General features: G+C 50.4%; 1 non-coding gene across 1 annotated transcript; it reads right to left on the bottom strand.

The window, feature by feature from the left end:
- Positions 1–10,616: 10,616 nt before the first annotated feature.
- Positions 10,617–10,690, bottom strand: TRNAT-AGU. The gene has a single exon. It is a non-coding gene; the product is annotated as a tRNA-Thr (tRNA).
- Between the last annotated feature and the right edge of the window lie 13,192 nt (positions 10,691–23,882).

Here is a 23,882-nt window from a genome sequence, read left to right as displayed (position 1 = left end):
TTGGGGGGCTGTCAGTAAGCAAGGACTGGCCTGTCTCCCAAGATCTGTGAGAGTGAGGGATTGTCCTTCAGGACGGGTTGTAGATCCTTGATGATGCACTGGAGAGGTTTTAGTTGGGGGCTGAAGGTGACGGCTAGTGGGGTTCTGTTACTTTCTTTGTTGGGCCTGTCCTGTAGTAGGTGACTTCTGGGTACTCTTCTGGCTCTGTCAATCTGCTTCTTCACTTCAGCAGGTGGGTATTGTAGTTGTAAGAATGCTTGATAGAGATCTTGTAGGTGTTTGTCTCTGTCTGAGGGGTTGGAGCAAATGCGGTTGTATCTTAGAGCTTGGCTGTAGACAATGGATTGTGTGATGTGGTCTGGGTGAAAGCTGGAGACATGTAGGTAAGTACAGCGGTCAGTATGTTTCCGGTATAGGGTGGTGTTTATGTGACCATCGCTTATTAGCACAGTAGTGTCCAGGAAGTGGATCTCTTGTGTGTGGATTGGTCCAGGCAGAGATTGTAGGTGGGATGGAAATTGTTGAAATCATGGTGGAATTCCTCAAGGGTTTTCTTTTCCATGGGACCAGATGATGAAGATGTCATCAGTGTAGCACAAGTAGAGTAGGGGCATTAGGGGACGAGAGCTGAGGAAGCGTTGTTCTAAGTCAGCCATAAAAATGTTGGCATACTGTGGGGCCATGTGAGTACCCATAGCAGTGCCGCTGACTTGAAGGTAAACATTGTCCCCAAATGTGAAATAGTTATGGGTGAGGACAAAGTCACAAAGTTCAGCTGTGACATTATCGGGGATACTGTTCCTGACGGCTTGTAGTCCATCTTTGTGTGGAATGATGATGGAGCGTCTACATAGCCAGACAATCCTGCTGTCAGGGTGCCAATGCCTGAGATGATGGGGCGTCCAGGATTTCCAGGTTTATGGATCTTGGGTAGCAGATAGAATAACCCTGGCTGGGGTTCTAGATTGTCTTATTGCCAAGGGACGGAGAAACTCGGCCAGCAGCAGGGGGTGCATAACACCGTCCTAGTGTGGGGGTGACAGCGCCTCCAAGATCCTGACACCCCTATTGGTTCCACTGCTGGTTGTTTTCCTTTTCCGGTGGGACTTTGGGCAAGTTGCTCCTGCCTCTAGGGATCTGTCCCCAGCAGTCAAATGGGGATTTCGTACCTTCCCGCTATTGGAAAGTGCTGGGAGAATCCCCCAGCCAAAGCTGCTCTGACAGAGCTAAGCAGCATCTGACCATTCAAGGTCGGAGCGCACTGCCCAGGAGGAGGAGTGTCTGGCTCTGGGGTTTCACTTCAGCCCAGTCTAGAGAGAGGGGCCCAGCCATGGGGTTTGGCTCAAGAAGACCAAGTCTCCAATTTGTTAAGGGCGTTTTGAATTCCAATCCTGTGCTCCAAAGTGCTTGGTGTCAGCTGCACATTTTAGAACGATACTCTCCACTCCATTTTCCAAATCATCATTCATACTGTTTACCCACCTCCACTAGACCTGGAACCCTGCCAAAGAAGGAAAGAGGATTGGTTTGGAATGATTTGTTCTTGACAAATCCATGATCCCTCGTGCTAAGAACCAAATTATCCTGTAGATGCTGCTGACAAACTGAGTGTTTAAGAATATATTCCAGTATCTCTCCAGCTATGGAAGTGAGGCTAGCTAGTCTGTAAGGCCCAGGGGTCTCTTTGTTCCCCTTTGAAAGATAGGTCCTGTCTTGTTCATGGATGGGAAGATGTTCTTTTTCAGGGATCTCAGACGAGAACTGGGGCACAACACCTGGTTTGTTAAGGCCACAAAAATGGAGGCAGGAACCTCTTCTCTCCTGCTGGCAAAGAACCCCAGGTACCGAAAAGACAGGGACTCACACCCCTGAATGGGCTTTAGAAAAGGCAATGGTTAAAAAGTTTGGCCCCGACCATTTCTTTTTTCCACAGACTAGACATTTTAGCAAACTTTAGAATTCCTTGGTGCTAAACACCGTGAAACTCCCCTTTCTCCTTCACAGAGGGCTTTAACGCCCCTTATCTCACTCAGGCTCATGACTACCCAGAGTTCGAGAACTGTCCCTGTTCCCATTGGGCAGATGGGGAGGAGCCTGAGGTATAGAGAAGGGAAGTGACCTGTCACCAGATGGATCAGACTGAACAGGTTTCAGACCTCGAGGATGCTCTTACCTTCAAAACAGGGATGGCTGTTTTCTAGTAAAATCACTAAAAGGGAAGGAGAAAACTCGAAAGAGGTTCCTCCTGGCGCTCACGTCCGTGAACCCGAATACTCTCTCAGTCCTCAGAGAGAGACCTGGAGAAGGAGACTTGCTGGAGCAAAGCCACAGGGGTCTCTGAGGTTTCCCTGGCCCCTCGCCCCTGTCCTGCCTGGCTGATGTCAGCATCTCTCTGTGAGGTCACCACCTCCCCACCACCTTGGACCAATAGGCTGAGGTCCTGCAAAAGGCCTTTGTGATGTCACTGCCTCACCCCTCCCTTGCTGTGCCAATGTCCTGCCCCTGGCCAGGCACTTTGGAGGTTTGAGCTACTCCCTGTGGATCACCCCACTCAAGGAGCGTTCCTTCTAGGCAGCAAGCCGGCTAGACAGGGAAACATCAGACGCTGCTCCCAATGCTACACTCAGTTTTTTAGAAATGAGTCGACTTTATGGCCAGAAGAGACCATTAGAGCATCTAATCTGACCCCCTGCATATCACAGGCCTCCTGTATGAAACAAGAGCTACTTTGGGGGCAAACACATTCCAGAAAGGCATCTTGTCTTCATTAAATGACATCAGGAGATGGAGAATCCATCACTTCCCTTGGTAGCTTGTTCTTGTGGTGAATCATCCTCGCTGTTGAATTTTTGTGCCTTAGTTGTAATATGAATTTGTCTCTTTTCACCTTCCAGCTATTGAGTCTTCTTATGCCTTTCTCTGCTAGATTAAAGAGCCCTTAAATACCCAATCTTTTCTCTCCATTAAGGCACTTCAATGAAGTCACCTTTCAATCTTCTTTTGATCAGCTAATCAGGTTGAGCTCTTTCAATAGCTCACTAGAAGGCATTTTTCTCCAGCCCTCAGAACATTTGGTGGCTCTTTGCTGCCCAAGCTCCAATTTCACAACATCTTTTTCAAATGAGGACACCAAAACTGGAGGCAGTATTCCAGTATCAGACTCACTGATGCTGTGTCACCTCCTGTGATGTTATTGACATAATCTGTAACTGTATAGATCACCTCTGCGACCACTGTTCTATATTTGCAGCCAATATTTCAGAGAAGTGGTTGTGTAAGGGGTCTATGGAGAGGTTCTGATTGGCTGATTATAATGATGCTATCTCTAGATGTGTATCATTTTTTTGTAGTTGACATTATGAATATTGGCTCTATGCTGCCTGTATTTCAAACTTGTGCTCTGCTTCAGGGAATGATACCTTTGTTTAATTGATGAAAACATAAACTAGACACTTAGAGGATTTGAACTAATTTCAGCTGATGGACAGGTTTGCTAGGTTTTTATGCATTTGGACAGCAAATTGTTGAGTGTTCACATTCATTTCAAGCGTCCTTGTATGGTGGAGCTCCTGAACATGATGGAGAATGGAAATGAAATTTTTTTTAAAGAGGGCACCTGGTTTGAACAAAAGACCACTTGAGCTGCAATCAAACACTTTACCACTGAGCTATACCCCCATTACAACAGGAGTGTGGAATTGTGGTCTCCAGGACTTTGAAGGACAGACCCTGCTTCATCGAGCTCCTTTGCCATTCCCAGACCACAGGTGGTTTTAAAAATGGGGTTTGATTAAACTTCTTAAATGTGGTAAACACCACAGCTTGCACACCCACTGACATAGCTTCTCCCCATGACAGAGCTGCCACCTCCTGGGGAAGTGGATTGACTACACCAACAGGAAAACTCTCCCCCCTCAGCATGGAGCAGTGGTTCTCAAGCTGTGGGTCAGGACCGCAAAGTGGGTCATGACCCTGTTTTATATGGGGTCACCAGGGCTGGCATTAGACTTGTTGGGTCCTGGGGCTGAAGCCAAAAGTCTGAGCCCCCCCCAGGGCTGAATCCCTCAGGCTTTGGTTTTGCCCTCCCCCCACTGGGGCTCAGTCTTTGGCACTCCCCCACCCCTGAGTGGAGGGGCTTGGTCCATCTTTCCAGGGCTACATATTAAGTTATTTTGGCAGAAGGAGGTTGCAGTGAAAGGACGTTTGAGAAACCCTGGCACAGAGCATCTCCATTACTGAGCTGCAGCAGCCTAGACTCACTGTTTGAAACATTGACCTGGCCTTAGCCTCTGAATATGTCTAGGCTTGGCTCCCTATGGCACTGTTGTCAGCAGACCCTGGAAGTACAGCCATGGAGACACCACACACCAGCCTTGCCTAGCTGGCAAGGATCAAACCTTCACAGAAAGACACCCATGGTTTTCTAGCCCAGCTACCTAAGGCCTCAGCCACAACCACTTAACACAGGGGCCTTTCTACACTCTGGTTCTGTTCTCACTGAAGGGTCATTACAAATTGTTTGCTCAGACCAGCTTCCCCAGCACACTCACTGCTGTGCAGCTCTGTACGTGCGGCCATGGCTGAACAGCCAGAGTTCCTGCCCATTTCCCTACTGGCTGGAGCATGATTAGAGTGTGTTTGTGGTTAATGATGTTGCTGTAGATTGTTCATTCCCTGCCTTGGCCATTCAGACAGTCCCTTTTCCCATTTTATTGCCAGTACAATAACAAAGGCAGGTTTTCTCTGGGCACTGAGATTTTTGAGGGCGTTGGTGGCTCTGTTCTTTCCTCACCCTGGAGTAAACTCAGCTTTTTATTCCATCCTTGATGACTCATGGAATAACAGCAGCAGCAAGAAGAGGAGAGTGAATATCTCACTGCCAGGGGGAAGGTGGATGCATCCCCTCTGTCTGACCATTGCCATTGCAGGAGAGAAGGTTTCAGTGGAATCGAATGCCCTGGCTCAGACAATAGACACAGGGAGGTTTTGCTGTTCATGGATCTGTGCAAAGGAAATTGTGTGTCTGTGTGCGAAAATGAGGAGGGATATGAAATGCCCACGTGGTGGTGCCTAAGGCAAAAGGGAACCCTAGAGGATTGGAATAGGATAAGTTCTCAAGCAACATGTTTCTTACTTTGCCCATCTGTTAGGTTTGATTATTATCGATGGAAAGATTTTGCCATTGGGTCGTGTGTTTACACAGAAATTGACATTTACCAACAAATACGTAATTCTTCCAAGCCTACCTAGTCTGCTGGGTGGTGAGTTTAGAGGGACACACTCACTCTTCCCACCCCCATGCCAGGCCTGTGCTTTCCAGAATGTCAACTTCCCACAGAGCTGGAATCCTTCCCTCATCTCCCTCTAGACCACTGCCCCACCCCCACTTCTGGGGTCCCCTTCTAATACTGTCCAACTCCCCTGCTGGCAGGATCCCTTCCCCTTCCTTTCATTTCCTGCCTCCCCTCTGAGCGAAAGCTCTGTATTGTTCCTACACTGGGAATTGAACCCAGGCCGCCTCGGTGAAAACCAGGAATCCAGATCACGAGACCATATGGGACTTGCATAGTCAATAGCACATTTACACCCAATAATTCAAAGTAGCCATTCAAAAAACCTTCAAAAACAGACTTCAAAGAGAAATTGCAGAGTTACAATTGATTTGCAAACTTAACACCATTAATTTGAGCTTCAATAAGGACTGGGAGTAGCTGGCTCACGACAAAAGCAATTTTCCCTCTCTTGGTATTGACACCTCCCCATCAATTATGGGGAGAGGACCACATCCACCCTGACTGAATTAGCCTTCAACACTGGTTCTCCCCTTGTACGGTAACTCCCGTCACTTCATGTTCCAATCTATATTTATGCCTCTATCTGCAATTTTCACTCCATGCATCTGAAGAAGTGGGCTTTTTACCCACGAACGCTTATGCCCAAATAAATCTGTTATTCCTTAAGGTGCCACCAGACTCCTCATTGCTTTTAATTCTAAGCTGATCTTTACCCTTTCAGTACCCTTACAAACTCAGATGCTTCTCACCACAGGCTGGCTGGTGGCTTTTCAGCCAGGCTCTCCCCTTTCATCAGCGCTTCAGTTGCTTGGTGTGGGGGTGTCTGTAGATGTAAGTGACAGAGAGAGATAAAGCCTGGCAAATGTCTCTCCTTTTATCATGCCCTTTCTTCCCTCATGGCTTTGCCCCCCCTCCCCCCTTCAGAGTCAGATGAGCATCACTGCGTCTCTCCAAGCAAGTCTGAGCAATTCCCCTGGGGTGTCCTCATGCAGGTGAGTCGTTGCATTGTAGCTCCCTTGCTGGGCAATGGCTGTTGATGGGTTGTTTGATATCCTGTCCGGGTGTTGGTTACTTTCCTTGCTGTTGCCACTGGGGAGCTAATATTTGGCTGACTCCCCCACCTTACAGCACAGTGACAACCACACTGCACAATTCTCATAACTTCATATGCATGAATGGTATACATCTATGGGTAGAGAAGTGACTTTCAGCAGATCATATCCTTTCCCTGATACCTTACAAGTCATGCTCTATATGTAAGATCACGATGATATGAAAATGAGGATTATGGGGGTTACAGCCGCTCCCCCAAAGGTATAGAATGTCACACTGAGATTCTATTTTCCTTTGTTCTGTAACAGCATTACAGAGATCCAGTGACTGACCAATGGCATTTCCAAGTGCTAAAATAGCAAGCGATGTCGGTCTCTCATTGGCCATCAGCGATTGAAGATGTGGTTTAATGAGCTGGAGCTCCAAGGCGAGGGTGGCTCTGTCCACTGCCTTCCGTTGCGCTGCTGGGCACCAAGTCCCTGGTGGCCAATAAGTGACGCTGGGAGAAGAGAGTGGGGTGGCAAGTGGCGGCAGGACTTTTGCCACCAGGGTCTAGCTGCCCAACTTCCTCCTGTTACTGCTGGCCCCCCGTCGCCTTCAGGAAACCCAGGAACTAAGGCAGGAATAGGGCGAGGAAGCAAGTAAAGCCGAGCAAGGAGGGCAAAAGTGAATCTTGTCTTCATGGGCTGCTCGCAATGGGCCGCTCGCAATGACGTCCTTTTTCTGTGCCACAGCTGACAACAACATCCCAGAAAGAAAAGTAATAGGCCAAAAAGAAACCGAGCAGCTGCTGAAGTAGTTCAGTTGGGAGCGTGCTAGACTAACAGGCTCTTCTGTCCCCCTTTGTGCATGGGTGGGATGTTTTCTGAAAGAGCAGCAGTTCCTTTAACTGCCACGAGTCCCTCATTTCAGGCTATGCAGCAGGAAAAGGCAGCATGGGCTTCTGATTTAGTTGGGTTTGGTCCTGCTTTGAGCAGGGGGTTGGACTAGATGACCTCCTGAGGTCCCTTCCAACCCTGAGATTCTATGATTCTATGATTCTGCACCGAGTTGGCCCCCCTGACCTTTCATTCTTCTCTTGCTCTTTGTCAGCAAGGGGAAGAAAAAGAAGCTCTCCCTCAAGCTGGAGTCACAAGGGCGACGTAAGGACGACTTCCTGAGTCCCGGCTCCAGTCCTCTGCTCTGCCAGCTGACCCATCAAAGGGCTGCCATCACTTTCTCTAGGTTTGTCCATCAGTCTGTGCCAGGGTGAGCAACAGGCAAGCAGATGGAGTTTCTGTAGTGTAGTGGTTATTGCATTTACATAACATGTAAAATGTCTCTGGTTCGAAACAGGCTGGCTTCCTTTTGCCAGATCCCCTTGCTGTTCAGGAAGATGCTCCTCCTTCTCCTATTGGCCTGTCCCTGGGATAACTCCAACCCCCGCATGACAGAGGGTGCTGACAGCAGTGGAGAAAGCACCTTGGCGTCAGGCTGGAGAACCTAGAGAAGTTAGGCGTGTCACCTTTTGGAGGCTTGTGGCTTGGCCTCTTCTGTTGGAGGTTGGCCAGTGGAGGCCGGCTCTTCATGCTGGCCTCCTCTGCGTGACTTGGCAAAGGAGGAAGTGAGGCAGGAATGGGGCAAAAGAGGAAAGTCAAGCTGAGAAAGGCAGGGCAGAAAGTAAGCACATCATTGCGGCTAAGTGGGGTTAGTAGAGCATCACCATTCGTTCTGCAAAGCCGGGGGAGGTGCGGTTGGCTGCTGGGAGGCAGAATCCTGTGCCTGCCTCTTGGCTTCCCAGGGATGGCTCCTTGCAGCCAAGGAGAAGCGGGGTTTTAGGGGGACGGAAAAGCAGCAATGGCGAGGCTGAGTGGGCTCCTTTCTGGCCAAAATGGTGGGCTGTGGTGGGTTTGGGAGTTGCCTGTAAGTCATAAGTGGACTTGGTGCAGTGAAAACCGCTGCTCCATTCTGGCTGATCTGGGGGTGCCATTGATGACATGGGAGTGGGGGCAGGGCGCTGGCTGTGAGCAAAAGGGATCCAGGAAGCCCCAGCCTGCCCCTCCAGGGGCCCAGTCTTCTTCTTCTCTCCTGCCATGGGGAGCCCGGCCTAGAGCCTGCCCAGCCTGTGCTGCAGCTCGAGCATTAAGCCTTCCTGTGTGGCCTGTGCTGGAGCTGACCCTGGACCCCTGTGGGGCACTGTTGGGGGAAATCCCGACTGCAAATAATTCTGGCCACAAGATCAGCCCATTGGGTCGAATGGGGCAAGCTGGAGGCCTGGTGCCTTAGTCCGTGGGGCCAGCAGGTCAATCCATTTTCCTGCATGTGGGGGAGGCAGCCGCTGTGGTTCGCCCTTCCTGCTTCCTGCGCTGCTGCACCCTAAAATCCCTGTCGGCCGGCAAGATGGGCTGGGAGCCTGGAGAGAGGAGGCAAAGGGGTGGCCGAGCCCCCTTGGCCACTGCCCCTGCCCCAGGCAGCCCACAGAGACCTGATGCCTCCCCAAGGGACACACGGAGATGTGCCAGCAGCGCTAAGGCAGCTCCCTGCCCACTCTGCCCCCTCCCTCCCTGCCACACTGCTCCTGGAAGTGGCCAGCATATCCCTGCAGCCCTGAGTGCAAACACCACAGCTGACCCGCCCCCGTATCCCACTGCCTAGGAGCCACTGCCGGAGGGGAGTGTGTGCCAGTCTCTTTGGGAGCTGTGCTGCCCGAGGTAAGCACCTCCACCCCCGACCACCTCCTGCACCCCTACCCCTGCCCCAGCACAGAGGCTCTCTGTGTCTTGAACAAGCACTTTCAAGGATTGGCCAAGAACTTCTGCTCTGTTTCTGTGAAAGAGACACAAAAAAGGGAGCCCAACGGACAAGTTTAGTTCGCAAGCACAAACTGGCAGGGCCAAGCCTGGATCTCTCAGTTACTCAGAAGGCTCTTCAGCCAGCTCTTCCCAAAGGCCAGTCTCTAGAGGCTTTTGTGACATGATGTACTTCAAAATAGCTCCCTGTAGCTCACATAGTCATCAGTCATATATGGCTGTGATATGTCCTACCAACCAGTCCATGTAAGTTATCATATGAAAAGTCATGATCTGCTGAAATCGGTAATTCTGTCCAAATATGTATAGCATGAGGGTGTGTGAAGTTATGCATTTTGCTGTCTGGTTGTTACTGAAATAGGCTATAATTTTGCTAGTGACCCCTGCCGAGGAGGGTGTTCAACAGCCATGAATCAGCAGAGGAATTGTAATTAAGGGATTTCCAATTCAGTGACAGATGCCCAAACACAACACTGTGGGGACCGCTCAAGTCTATGACTCAGTTGCACAAGACCACACCAGGAGGATTCCCCAACCTAGTGACTCAGCAGAGCCCACCCAGACACGTCTGGGCAAGTGTCTTCTAGAGACTTGAACTAAGGATATAAAATAGGAGACTGTGGCATCATGTTTTTGCCTTTCTCCTCCCGCACCCATGCTGGAAGCAGCAGGAATCCTGAGAAAATGAAGGTCATCTGAGGGCAGTAATCCAGGTTTTAGGGGGAATTCTATGTATTAAGGAGGGTAACATCCAGTAGGATGAGAAAATTGCTTGACCTAACTACTGCCTAGTGTAGTAAGGTGTAAAGTTTAGATTTTGCTGTGGTCATACAGTGCTTAGTGGTCATACAGTGCTTAGTGCTCTGCGTTCTGGCCTCAAGAGCCATGGATGCAAGTTGAGTTACGATGACCTTTTCCTTGTCTCCACATTTCTTATGTGCCTCCTTCTGACACTTGTCAGAAAAAACAACTGGTTTCTTTTGCAAGCATTTGCATTGCAAGGCAGAGGCAGTCTTCTCTGTTTCATAAAAGATTCACCAAAAGGTGGGAAGAGCAGACACATTTGTTAAGGCACCACTGGGAGCTGCATCCCTAACTCCACTTTACCTGGCAGGTGAGTCACCCAGCTTAGCCACGGTGCGACTCTCTGGGACTTTTCTCCCAACCGCTCCATTTTTCATCAATGACAATCAAAAGGAAGGTGACATGACATGTGTGTGTGAACATCTCCAGGGAATCACAAGGATGAGTGGCGCAGGCTCTCGTGTTGCACCAATTGCAGTCGAAGCAACCGCCATGCCAATGCCAGTCATAGCAGCGTTTTCATCAACTCCAGGTTTGTGATTTGATTGTTTCCAATGCTTCTCTCCAAAGAAGCCTTTTCCTTAGCAAGCAATGACTTGGATACCAAGGGAGGCCTCTTCTGTTTCCTAGGAAGACACAGGAAAATGTGAGCAGAGGAGACAAAAGCCATACACCAAGGCACCACTGGGAGTTGAACCCAGGATCTCCTGTTTACTAGACAGGTGCTTTAGCCACCTAAGCCATGGTGCCTGCCTGAAGAAAGTATTTGCAACTGTTTCATTTGATGGTTCAAGTCAACACCTGAAAATTCTAAAGTACAGACATTCCCCATTTCCCTCAAGACTTGCAGACCTTGAAGTGTCTGGCTCTCTGTGCACAGAAAGCCACAGCTGAGTAGACAGAGGGCTTCTAACATGTGCCTCTCTCATCAGTCACTGTGATCATATAATGGTTAGTGATCTGTGTTTCAGTCGCAGCAACCTCAGCTCAGTTCTGAGTCATGGTAACCTTTCCTTCAGCTCCAGACTTCTCATTTGCCACTTTCCATGTGTGGTGGGCTGTCTGCCTGAAACAAGCAGGAGAAAGATTAAGGCAGCCTTGAAGAGGCTGTGCAGAACCCAGCCTATCAAGAAAGGGCTTATTGGGAGAGCCAATCAGGAGAAGGCTTGCTGGAGCAGCCCATATATAAAGAGCTGCTCAGCACAGCAAGAGTTAGTCACTCCTTGGAGTTTGAGGAGGGAGGATTGGCTGCGATGAAGGCAGGAGCAGGAGCAGGAGCAGGAGCAGGAGCGGAGCGGTGCGGTGCGGTGTGGTGTGGTGCTGGGGTAAGGGGTGCATGGGTGACCTCCTGGCTGACTACTGCCAGACTAAGGCCCTATACAAAGGTGGAGGAAGGTTCTAGGTCTGTTGGGAAATGGTCCAGGGAAACAGATGGCAGGGTTGGAGGTTCACACCTTTTGCCTCAGTAGCCACTGACACAGGTGGCTACACCCTGGACTGCAGCCGGCCACTGAGGCAAGTGTCTGGGTAGAGGACATATCCCCCCCCAAGCAGGGGGGAGAGAACTGAGTGGGGCATAGCCAGAGGGCTGTGTTCATAAGAGGACACTGAAGTCCTGAGAGCAACATGGGTCCTAATGATAGAAGAGATGATGGCCAGATGCTACTAGATGAAGGCGCACCGGAGAACCAGAGCTAATTGCTAGGATGGTCAGCAGGAGGTGCTGCAGTCAGGCATGCCCCATGGCACCAAGACTTAGCCGCAAGGAAGGCTCTCTCTGTCTTGAACAAGCACTTAAAAGGATTCTGCTGACAGATCTTTTCTTTTTTCTGAAAAGAGCTACAAAAAAAGGAGCCAACAGACACACTAGGTTCGGCAAGGAAGAACTGGCAGGCCAAGCCAGGCTCTCCTGGTTAGTAGGAAGGTTCTTCAGTCAGCTCGTCTCAAAGATCACTGTCTAGAGACCTTTTAATAGCCACTGCAGATGTTCACCACAAAAGAGATGCCAAAATGGAGTTCTCCACTGCCTGCAGCCATCACGCTACCAGGAGTTCTGTGCACAGAGAGGCCCCTGCTGGTGGGAAAAGGCTTTGGTAGAGACTCTGCTGACACCAGCCATTCTCATATAGTGTTTAGCGCTCTGTGGTGTGGCTTCAGCATCCACAGATGCCAGTTGAATTGGGGGGCATTTTTCCTGTCTCCACATTTGTCTAATGGCTCCTTTCAACACTTGTCACCAAAAAGACCTGTTTCTTTTGCAAGCGATGTACAGCTAGGCAAAGGCAGTCTTCTCCATTTCCTCAAAAGATCACCAAGCTGTGGGGAGAGGAGACACATTCAGCCAAGCTGGATGCTGAATCTCCTCTTTATTCAGCAGGTGTCTGTGAAGGACATAAATCTACACCGTGTAGAGGTCAAGAATAGGACTTTATTACACACAGTGCTGGCGGAGTGGGCTTATTAGGCTCAGAGACACTGTTAATTAATTAATTACAATAGAATATATAGATTTTTCCACGGGTGGGGGAAAGTGACAGGCTAGGCAGTTCCACACCCCGGGACGGGTTTTGCAAGACAGGATAAGCACATTAGCCAATGGTTAACAGATTATATAATGTCTCCACCCATGGTCTCAAGTTAGCAAGTTAACATTTCATTAATACTTTGATAAAATGTTATTAGTATAAAATATATATGTTGAATTCTGATTTGGGATCCATAGGAATGGAGCAACTCCTTTGATTGTCCAACAGGTACATTCCTAGGGGTTAAAGCAAAGAAAGAGTGAAAGTATATGGCAATAAAGATTGTTTTCTGTGTGTCTTAAGGCAGGCATTGGTCCCTTGGAAGGGAGGTGGAAGGATGCCATATCTTATACTGATGTGCCAACTTTTCATAAACTCAAGGTTGGATGTGTGGGAAGAATGTCTCCCTAGAGAAGAAACAAACACAATAGGAATAGGGATTCTTTGTTCAGTCTGCAATTCTGAATAAGACACAATCATTTAGTTCTAAGCTCCAACACCTGGCAATTTGCTGACCAGGCCTATCTTAGCAAGCAAGGCTTTCTGTTTACCCAGCTTTCTCTTAGCTGGTCACTATCTGGACTTTGGGTCTGGAAAAGAACTGGCACAATCCATAGACCAGGTTGTTATATAAAATGCACATGGCTTTGAACCCTTCACATACAGTAATGGCAAAGTTCTTGGTTCAGGCTTGTAACAGTGATGGAATAAACTACAGGTTCAAATCAAGTCTCTGGAGTCTATTCAAAGCTGGGATGGATCATTCAGTCTTTTGTACAGAGCTTCAGTTTGTAGCAAAGTCCCTCCAGAGTTATGAAGCAGGATTGAAAATAAGATGGAGACGAGGCATCAGCCTTTTATAGCCTCTTGCCATGTGGTCTTTGCTTTCTTTGTCCCAAGGACACTCTATCCAGCACGTGGCATAGAAACACCTTAGAGTTCTGTCCATAGGCAGGTCCCTGCATACCTTGGCATATCTGTCACAAGGCATATCTGCCTTCTCTCAATGGGGCGAATGTAGAGCTGATGGTCCTTAATGGGCCATCAAGCAGGCTAGACAGAACTGACACCGGAAGCAGAGCACAAGATTGAAATACGGGCAGCATAGAGCCAATATTCATAACATCAACTAAAAAAATGATACACATCTAGAGATAGCATCATTATAATCAACCAATCAGAACCTCTCCATAGACCCCTTGCACGACAACCTTTCTATAAGATTGGCTGCAAATATAGAACAGCGGTCGCAATAGTGATCTATACAGTTACAGATTATGTCAGTAACGTCACAGGAGGTGACACGGCATCAGTGAGACTGATACTGAAATACTGCCTCCAGTTTTGGTGTCCTCATTTGAAAAAGATGTTGTGAAATTGGAGCTGGGGCAGAAAGAGCCAACAAATGTTGTGAGGTCTGGAGGAAAATGCCTTCTAGTGAGCTATTGAAAGAGCTCAACCTGTTTAGCTGATCAAAAGAAGATTGAAAGGTGACTTCACTGAAGTGTTGAAGTGCCTTAATGGAGAGAAAAGATTGGGTATTAAAGGGCTCTTTAAAATAGCAGAGAAAGGCATAACAAGACCCAATGGCTGGAAGGTGAAAAGAGACAAATTCATATTACAACTAAGGCACAAATATTCAGCACCGAGGATGATTCACCACAGGAACAAGTTACCAAGGAAAGTGATGGATTCTCCATCTCTTGATGTCATTTCATGAAGACTAGATGCCTTTCTGGAATGTGTTTGCCCCAAAAATAGCTATGGTGTCCTACAGGAGGCCTGTGATATGCAGGGGGTCAGATTAGATGCTCTAATGGTCTCTTCTGGCCATAAAGTCGACTAATTTCTGAAAAACTGAGTGTAGCTTTGGGAGCAGCATCTGTTTCCCTGTCTAGCCGGCTTGCTGCCTAGAACAAACGCTCCTTGAGTGGGGTGATCCACAGGGAGTAGCTCAAACCTCCAAAGTGCCTGGCCGGGGCAGGACATTAGCACAGCAAGGGAGGGGTGTGGCAGTGACATCACAAAGGCCTTTTGCAGGACCTCAGCCTATTGGTCCAAGGTGGTGGGGAGGTGGTGACCTCACAGAGAGATGCTGACATCAGCCAGGCAGGACATGGGCGAGGGGCCAGGGAAACCTCAGAGACCCCTGTGGCTTTGCTTCAGCAAGTCTCCTTCTCCAGGTCTTTCTTTGAGGACTGAGAGAGTATTCGGGTTCACGGACGTGAGCACCAGGAGGAACCTCTTTCGAGTTTTCTCCTTCCCTTTCAGTGATTTTACTGGAAAACAGCCGTCCCTGTTTAGAAGGTAAGAGCCTCCTGGAGGTGTGAAACCTGTTCAGTCTGATCCATCTGGGGACAGTTGAATTCTAGGCATGGAAAACAGGAGCTTAAGGAGGCAGAATTTTATTGCACACCTGGATTTTGTCCCTTAGAATCACTGGGGACATTGGGGTTTGTCCTTTTTGTTTCACCTCTTGCTCCATCCACTGTCTGATCCCTCTTTTCTCTTCGTCTCTTGCTTCCTTTGTCCTTTCTCCTGTTCCCCTCCCAACACCAGGTTTTTTTCTCCTGCTGATAACCGCTCACGTTAACTGATCACTCTTGTTATAGTGTGTATGGCAACACCCATTTTTTTCATGTTCTCTGTGTGTATATATATTTCCTACTGTATTTTTAACTGCATGCATCCGATGAAGTGGGTTTTAGCCCACAAAAGCTTATGCTCAAATACATTTGTTAGTCTTTATGGTGCCACATGTTCTCCTTGTTCTTTTTGCAGATAAATTAATGGAGGTTAAGTGCATTAATGGCTATTAGCCAGGATGGGTAAGGAATGGTGTCCCTAGCCTCTGTTTGTCAGAGGGTAGAGATGGATGGCAGGAGAGAGATCACTTGATCATTACCTGTTAGGTTCAGTCCCTCTGGGGTACCTGGCATTGGCCACTATTGGCAGATAGGATATGGGGATGGATGGACCTTTGGTCTGACCCAGTATGGCCGTTCTTATGTTCTTATGAAGGGAGGGGCAGAGCCCTGTAATAGAGTTTCTGTAGTGTAGTGGTTATCACGTTTGCCTAACACGCAAAAGGTCCCTAGTTTAAAACCAGGCAGAAACATGAGGGCTTAATTTTTCCCAGCTCCTAGTGGCCTGTCCCTGCTGTTGTAGGAGCAGCAGTGATTTCTATGCTCAATAGGTCTGTTATACTTCCCCCATTCCCATTTTTGTCTCCTCTCCCTCTCTGAATGCCTGTGAAGTGGCTTTCCCGCTCCCCCTCCCGCTCCCTCCTGCAATGCTTGTGGGATGAAGGGGCTGGCTGAACAGCTGAAAGAGCAGAAGAGCTCCTAGATAGAGAAGGTGTCTGGGACTCTCATTAGGCAGCACTCACACACCCAGAGCAGGGACACTGCATGGACACTGCCCAAGGTGGAGTGTGACCCACCAGATGCAGCCAAGTCATCTCCAGTCGCAGGCCATGAGGAGCAGGTCCTTAAAAGGGGAAGGGGCCCTGTGCTCAGGAGTCACTCACAAGCTTGTACCTCCAGTGAATGCCCTTCGCCCCGACCGCCTGGCCAGTGGTTCGCTGCATTGCAGTTCATTCTGCCTCGGGAAGACTTACCTTCATCGCACTGTCCATCGCAGCGCTGTGGGACACTTACTTGGCAGAATCCTGTGCCTGCCTCTTGGCTTCCCAGGGATGGCTACTTGCAGCCCAGGAGAAGAAGGATAGTTCTGGTGAAAGAAAGACAAGCAAAGCACTGGGAGGAAATTTGAGTGTGGGCTCTGCGGTGGGGGTGGGGGTGGGGTGCAGGAGGGGTGGTGCAGCTCCCAAAGTGACCGGTACACACAACCCTCCGGCAGCAGCTCCTAGATGAGTTGGGCCAGGGGATCTCCATGTGCTGCTGTCTGCAGGCGCTGCCCCCAGAGCTGCCATTGGCTACAGTTCCTGGCCAATGGGAGCTGCAGAGTTGGTGCTCGGGGCAGGGGCAGCACGTGGAGACACTCCCCCCACCTCAGGGGATGCTGGGACATGCCAGCCACTTCTGGGAGCGGCACGGAGGGACGGATGTAGAGTGGGCAGGGAGCCACCTTAGTGCTGCTGGCACATCTCTGCACACCCGTTGGGGGAGGGGAGCAGAGGCCTCCATGTGCTGCCTGGGGTAGGGGCAGAGCACGGAGCTGCCTCCCCTCCCGGGTCTATTACAGGAGAGGGTGGGTGGGGTCTTTTGGCCTGCAAGGTGCAGCAGGTCGGACTAGATGATCACACTGGTCCCTTCTGATCTTAAAGGCTCTGAGTCTAAAAGGGAGAGGGAAGTAAAGGAAATTAAAAAAATAAAATAAACCAAGCACTGTAATACCAGGATGACTCCAACTGCTCATTATATAGTGCCACCACTTTCTTCCTCCACTGGGTGTTTAATGACCTGTTGGGATTTGGGACACTGGTTCTCTCATTCCATTGATAAACTGATACAATGTGACTGAAATTAAACCAATTCCTAGTGGAGGAATCATCACATCAGCTGAGAATCAAACCCAGGTCAACTGCATGGAAGGCAGCTATGCTCACCACTATACCACCAATGCATCTGGTGAAAGTTTTTGATTTTTCACACTTGGTGATTGGTCACCTTACTTCTCAGCATGAGGCAAATGTCTCTTTGGTCTCTGCCGTTCATGGTGGGGAGTTTCCCCACTGATAACAGTTCTTGCTGGGTTGGGGAGGGGAGAGAGAAGAGGTGTTTATTTTGTTTCATTCCGCTCCATTTTCTGTTCCTCCCCGTCCCTTCCAGGGTCCTCCCTTCCATTTCAGACTGTGCAGTGACACCCTCCCTGCACCCAGGACTCTCGAGCCTCTGGAGCAGCACGATCCCATGAGATCCTCAGTGACCAAGGGTCTTTTCCAACTTCCAGGAGACCCAGCTTGAACCTAAAGGAAGCTCTGTTCCTTTCTGGGGATCCTCTCTCCCTTCATGGAGATCAAGAGCATGAAGCCTCTGCCTTGCCTCCTGGGTCTGAATTAATGTCCCATTTCCCACTATGTGCTCGAAAGAAACAAATGTTTCTAACCCAGGTGAGCGGCGTTAATTCAGCTGGAATCCTTCACCCACATTTCTTAGGAGATACAGACTCTCTGTGACACAGACTGACTGGGGTTCATCTCTGCATGTCCCCAATGGGGAAGGAAAGACACTGAGGGCGAAGGAAGAAGATGGACAGAAGGAGTCAAATGGGGCTAGACCAGAATAGGACATTTTCTGCCTGTTAAAATGTACTAGACTCTAATTGCTTAAAACAAAAACCCACCAGCTTCTGTTTGAACCATCAGCTTTTCACAGAGCTGCCAAAGTGGTGAAGCACAGACACACACAACCACCTACAGCCCAAGTTTGTCTAAGAAGCACCTATAGTGGCTCATGCAGGGGGAAATACAGCTGTGGGTGTGAGTTCAGGCCTCACCCAGAGCATTGGTTTTCATTAGCCACGGAGCTTCCCCCACTTGCTTTGTCTCAGTCACATGGAAAGTGCCATAGGAGGGTGATGAGAGTAAATTCTAAACTCTGAAATGCGGAGGTTGGCCCAGAGATTGGGATAAGGGGTTTGAAGAGAAAAAGCTCTAAGAGTATAAAACCAGACAGTCTCCAGGGGCAGGTCTGGTACAACGCCTCAACAGGGAGCCATTCGGGGGAGGGGGTTTCACTTCCTCTGTTCAATGTCCTGAGAGGTATTTGAAGGTGAAGATAACACCATGGCTAACAGGTGACTGGCATGTCCTGGGTTAAAGAAAGGGACCTGGGTTAATAGTCTGAAGATTTGCGTTACCGTCACTGTCTGACCCCCCTTCAGTGCAGAGCAGGTGTGTACGTTGCTGGGTGGAGCACACAGACTCCTGCAGAGCAGGGGCAGCTGTTTCCATGGCAGAGAGCCTGGCACTTAGGAGACTTTCTACACTTGCAGTTTTGAAGCAATTCAGTAAAATAACAGTGGAGCTACAATGTCTGGTCCAAAATTTCAGCCCCCCTGGTGCAAAAACGCTATTTTAGGATCTACATCGGAGGCTCCCGGCACTAGGACACCTGACCAGAGAGCTCAGTGGGGGCGTAACAACTGCTGACTCTGAGGGTCCCGGGCTAAATCCACTTGCAGGGGGAAGTGTTTTGATTTAATTGATGGATAATGAGCACCAGCTACCAGGGGAGAAGCCCTGAGAGTCGCTGCCACTCCAGCTGCTGCTGGGGCAGGGGGGAGCCCCAGGGGGCCAGCTGCTGCTCTGGCCACCCCAGAAGTGCTGCCAGAGGCCACCAAGCTGTGGCTGCTCCTGCTGCCCTCGGGACCACTGGTCAAGTGGTCCCCGGGGCAGCTGCATTGGCCGCTGCTTGGGCGGTCCCTGGAGCCAGTTGATTGAGTGGCCCTGGAGTCAGCCACTGTGGCCACTGCAGAAGTCACGGAGGTAGCAGGAAGTCACAGAATCCATCACTTCCACCACCTCCATGACAGACACGGAGACAAACCCCTCCCTTCTGTGACTGCAGTTCCTGGAAGGAAAGAAGAAGAACAGAAAGTGACGAGAGAAAGAAAAAGAGAGATTCCCTGTCACCTCTCTCCCTGCTGCCTCCCCCCTTGTATTCTGTAACCCCATCTCACTGGGTTCCCTGTGCTGGTGCCATGGGGGTGACACTAGAGTTCTGGGGATTTGGGGGGGCTCTTCATTTCTCAACATTTCACACAAATTTGTCTTTGGGCTGAAATTTCTCCTGTTAGGCCTCTCAGTCAGAGCTGTACCCCACCCTGTTTGCGGTTGGGGGGGGGGGAAGAGGGGAGATGTAAATTGCAGAGCAGGCAGAGAAGTCACCCATAAAGGGTCATATTGATCTGGTGACTGGTTCTGACCGGGGTCACATGTCCTCTAACACAGGCTCATGTGCAGAACATGGGAGCTCTGGCTTGTCCTAAATGCTGTTGAGTGTGAGTTCCTGGAAAGGGCAGGGGAGAGGGAGCAAGAGGAGAAAGGCAGAGACATTGGAGACGAGGAATTGGGGGGAGAAGAAGGAGAGAACAGAGAGACAATAAATGATTGAAGCAGAACAGGTGTCCCAACTCCGTCTTGCTCATCACAGGTGTTCACAGAGACATGTAGTTGCGGGTTTTCCAGTGTCAAGTCTGAACTTTGATTCTAACAATGTGCGTTGAACTATCAAGGGGATCTCCACATACCTGATCTCTTCCCTCTCCCCTTTTTTAGTATTAATTTTTATTTTGACGTGTTTGGCTTAACCGTGATCGTCTCTTTCCCCACCTGTATTGCAATTTGGGGTTTATGTTTATTGTGCCTCCCTTTTGTTCATGTCATTATAATTGTAACAGCAAAGGAATCTGCAGGAGCAAAAACTGACTCAAAACTTCATTTCCCCACCATGCAGGAACATCATACAAACAGCTCACACAGCTGGAATCATAACACGCAAGGCCAGGGGATGGGAGATGCAGGTTTCCAAGGGTTCTGTCTTTCTCAGATGACACATTCCAGCCCCTTGTGTGCCTCCATCCTGTATGACCTGCTGGACTTTGACACATTTATTGTCTCATTCTATAGATAATGTGATTGTAACACAATGTGACTGAAATTAAACCACTTCCAGATGAGGAAACAACAAAAGAGAAAAGCCATGATTGCATTGGCTGGGAATAAAACCCAGATGAATTGCTTGGAAGACACCTACGCACACCACTATACCACCACTGCGTCTGGCAGGAGTAGCTTTCCTGCAGGTTCTGTGCGCTGGCAAAGGGGGTGACACATGACCACAGAGTTAGTGAGCAGGGTGGATGGGCTGGAAGCTGCCTGACAGCTGGGAGCAGAGTTACCATCCCAGAGTGACTGAAAGGGGGCAAAGGTGAAAACAGAGCTCATTGTGAGCTGGCCCCACACCAGCCCCGCCCCAGGAGAGGGGAACTGAAGCTCAACTTCAATCACAGAAAACTCTTCCCTGAGAAGGAAGGGGACAGCTTGTGTTAAAGACCAGGTTTGTGTTTGTTCCTGCTACATACGGAGGGGCTGGGTAGTGCTGATTCCAGCCCCCAGACTCTGGGAGGATAAGGAACAAATTCAGGCTGCCAGTGACCTGCAGGAGGGAGATGATCTTTTGACAGTGACGGACGCCTCGTCCTAAAGGCCTTTGTCTGCCCCCTTCCAGTGACTGTTTGGTACAGGAATGCAGCCCCAACTCCTGGGTCTCTCCTGGGGAAATAATGTTTCTGTGCAAAACACCAAAGCTTTTAACAGAAAGGAAGAAAAGGAAATGGCCACATGATGGGACTAGGACATAAGGAATGAAACACACATGGGCGGCGAGTTATATACCGACGTGGTGCCCGGGCACCAGCAATATTCAGAGCCCTGGGGCCCAGCTACACCAAAGTTTGGGGCTGGGTCTCCCCTCTGGCCCCACCTGCCACCCCCCCGTGCTTCCCCCGAGTGTCCCCCGGACCCCCTTGCTGGCCCCATGCATGTCCCTGGGCCCCGGAGGGAGCAGAGCGTCCCTGCCTCTTCCATGCAGCTCCATGCTGCCTCCCTGCAGCAACTGTTGCCACAGGGTCCTAGTGCCCCCCCTCTTCCCAACTCGCTGCCAGGGCAGACTGACTCTGAGCCTGCCCTTCCACCTCAGACCCTTCCCTTTTCCAGCGGGACCCTCCACCATCACAGCCCCCCCCCTGCAGTCACCACTCCTGCCCCATGCTGGGCAAGGAGACAGCCCCATCCCCCACCCCCAGTGAGGCTACAGTCAGGGGCAACAGCAGGGGAGGAGGTGCATGCAGCACCCCCCGGCACCCATAATGGGGGAGGCGAGGGAGATTCCTGGACCTGAGAAGGGCCCTAGGAGCACCTGCAGTGACAGTGGTGGGAGTGAGGGTGCTGCTGGGGGGGGAATGAGGGGTTCCTCCCCCAGAGCTTGCTGCTGCCAGCAGGGAAAGGGCTGGGGGGAGTCCTCCTTTCTGGCCCTTGTCCCAGAGCAGCCTGCCTGCACCCCAAACTCATCCCCAGCCCTGCCTCACCCCAGAGCCCACACCCCCAGTCAGAGCTTTCACCCCACCACATCCTCAACCCTCTGCCTGAGCCCTGAGCCCCTCCCACACCCCAAACCTCCCATCCCCAGTGCCAGCCAGAGCCTCCATTCCCCCCCACACCCCCCACCCCGCTCCCCCACCCCTGAGCTCCTCCCACACCCCAACCCTCACCCCCCCAGTCCCAGCCAGAGTCCTCAACCCCCCGCACACCCCAACCCTCTGCCTGAGCCCTGAGCTCACCCCAAACCTCCCATCCCCAGTCCCAGCCAGAGCCTTCATTCCCCCACACACACCCCAACCCTCTGCCCCAGCCCTGAGCTCCTCCCACACCCCAAACCTCCCATCCCCAGTTCCAGCCAGAGTCCTCATCCCCCCGCACATCCCAACCTTCTGCCCCAGCCCTGAGCCCCCTCCAACACCACAAACCCCTCATCTCCAGCCCCAGATAGAGCCCTCACACACCCCTGAACCCCAACCCTCTGCCCTAGTCCTGAGCCCTCCCACACCCCAAACACCTTATCCCCATCCCAGACACAGCCCTCATCCCCCTGCACCCTAACCCTCTGCCCCAGCCCTGAGCCTCTCCAACACCCCAAACCCCCCAGCCTCAGACAGATCCCTCACCCCCCACACCCCTACCCTCTGCTCTAGCACTGAGCCTCTCCCACACCCCAAACCCATCATTCCCAGCCCCAGCCAGAGCCCTCATCCCACTGCACCCTAACCGTCTGCCCCAACCCTGAGCCCCCTCCTGCATCATGAACCCCTCATCCCCAGCCCCACCACACAGCCATCACCCCACACCCCAACCCTCTGCTATAGCCCTGAGCCCCTCCTACACCCCAAACCTCTCATCCCCAGCCACACCCCAAACTCCCTCCCAGAACCTTGGGCAGGTGGGGGGCGGAGTTTGGGCAGGTTCTGGGCACCACCAAAATTTCTACAAACCTACCGCCCATGGAAACACAAGATGCTTCTCCCATGTGGATTGACTTTTAACCTTGTTTGTGGTGGTGGTGTATCCATGTTGGTCCCAGGGGTCCTCTGGGGCGCCGGGCATTGGCCACTTTCGGGAGAGTGGGCTAGATGAACTGGTCTGACTCAGTGTGGCTGTTCTTATGTTCTAACTGCTGGTTATGGAAGAGACGACCTTCCAGGCTACACAGAACTGAAGAAGGGTGCTGGGTTAGCTCCACAGCTTGTCTCTTTCACCAACAGAGGTTGGTCCTCTGCAAGCTCTTACCCTCACCCGCCTTGTCTCTCTTGGACTCTGAAAAGTGTTTTCTCTCCACTCCCTTGAGAGACGTTAAGTTCCCTTTGGGCAACTATCAGGCTGAAGCAATTGTATTGACTGTGACACTAGAATTGAAGATTTAATATTATAAATAAATGAGTCTAAACCTGAGGTTCTGGTCTTCACATTGGTTTTTCTAACTCCGTTCCCAATGCTTTTCTAGAAAGGCCTCCAGGCTGCCTGCCCAGCCCAGCAAAAGTGGCCAGGAGAAAGCCCACACTGCTGCTCTTTCAGGTACTTGAAGGCTGCTATCAAACCCCCCTCACTCAGTCAGTCCCCAGGCTGTGGCAGTGCATAGGATTCTTCCGTCCTAAGTGCAGGACTCTGCACTTCTCCTTCTGGAACCTCCTCAGATTTCTTTTGGCCCAATCCTCCAATTTGTCTAGGTCACTCTGGACCCAAACCCTGTCCTCCAGCGCTTGGATTCTTTACATGCTTTCACAGAGCAAAGAGCACATGTTCCATGATTTCACAGGGCAGAGTTTTGTGCTATCGGGAGCTTTCCCTGTGCGGATTTGACAGGTGGATCAACACAGAGACACATTGTGACTCTTCTCAGGGTGCTGAGGACTGTGAGTCTCCTTGTTGCCACCTGCCACAAGGAAGAGGGAGTTTTGCATTTGGCAGCTGGATGTTAGTGACCAAACTCACCAGCCTGCTGGAACTCAGGGACCCTCCTCTGAGCTACAGCAGCCACCTTAACCCTTGAGTTCCTTCAATGTGTCCCCCTTTGGGGTCCAGCCCGGATCACCAGATCCCTGGTGAAATCCCAGATCCTCTCTTGCCCAAGTATCCCAGGTTACTAGTTTTACTGTGGACCATTGCTACTGTATCTCACACAGCACCTGAGTACAGTTATCGAACAAGCAAAAAAATTATTTCACAACGGATAGAGATTTAAACAAACAAACGTGAGTGATGGAAACCAACTGTTACCAACTAAACAAAGGCAGAAAGTGATAGAATAGAAAGGCCAGCACAAAAAACAGAGAGAGGAACAATAAGATACTAAAAGGATAATGGTTGGAACTCTCCATTTCTCTCAGTCTTTGGACTG

Source organism: Mauremys reevesii, linkage group 14 (genome assembly GCF_016161935.1).
Source record: "Mauremys reevesii isolate NIE-2019 linkage group 14, ASM1616193v1, whole genome shotgun sequence".
Taxonomy (NCBI): domain Eukaryota; kingdom Metazoa; phylum Chordata; order Testudines; family Geoemydidae; genus Mauremys; species Mauremys reevesii.
Note: the sequence above shows the minus strand (reverse complement) of the source record. Positions and strands in the feature narration are given on the sequence as shown.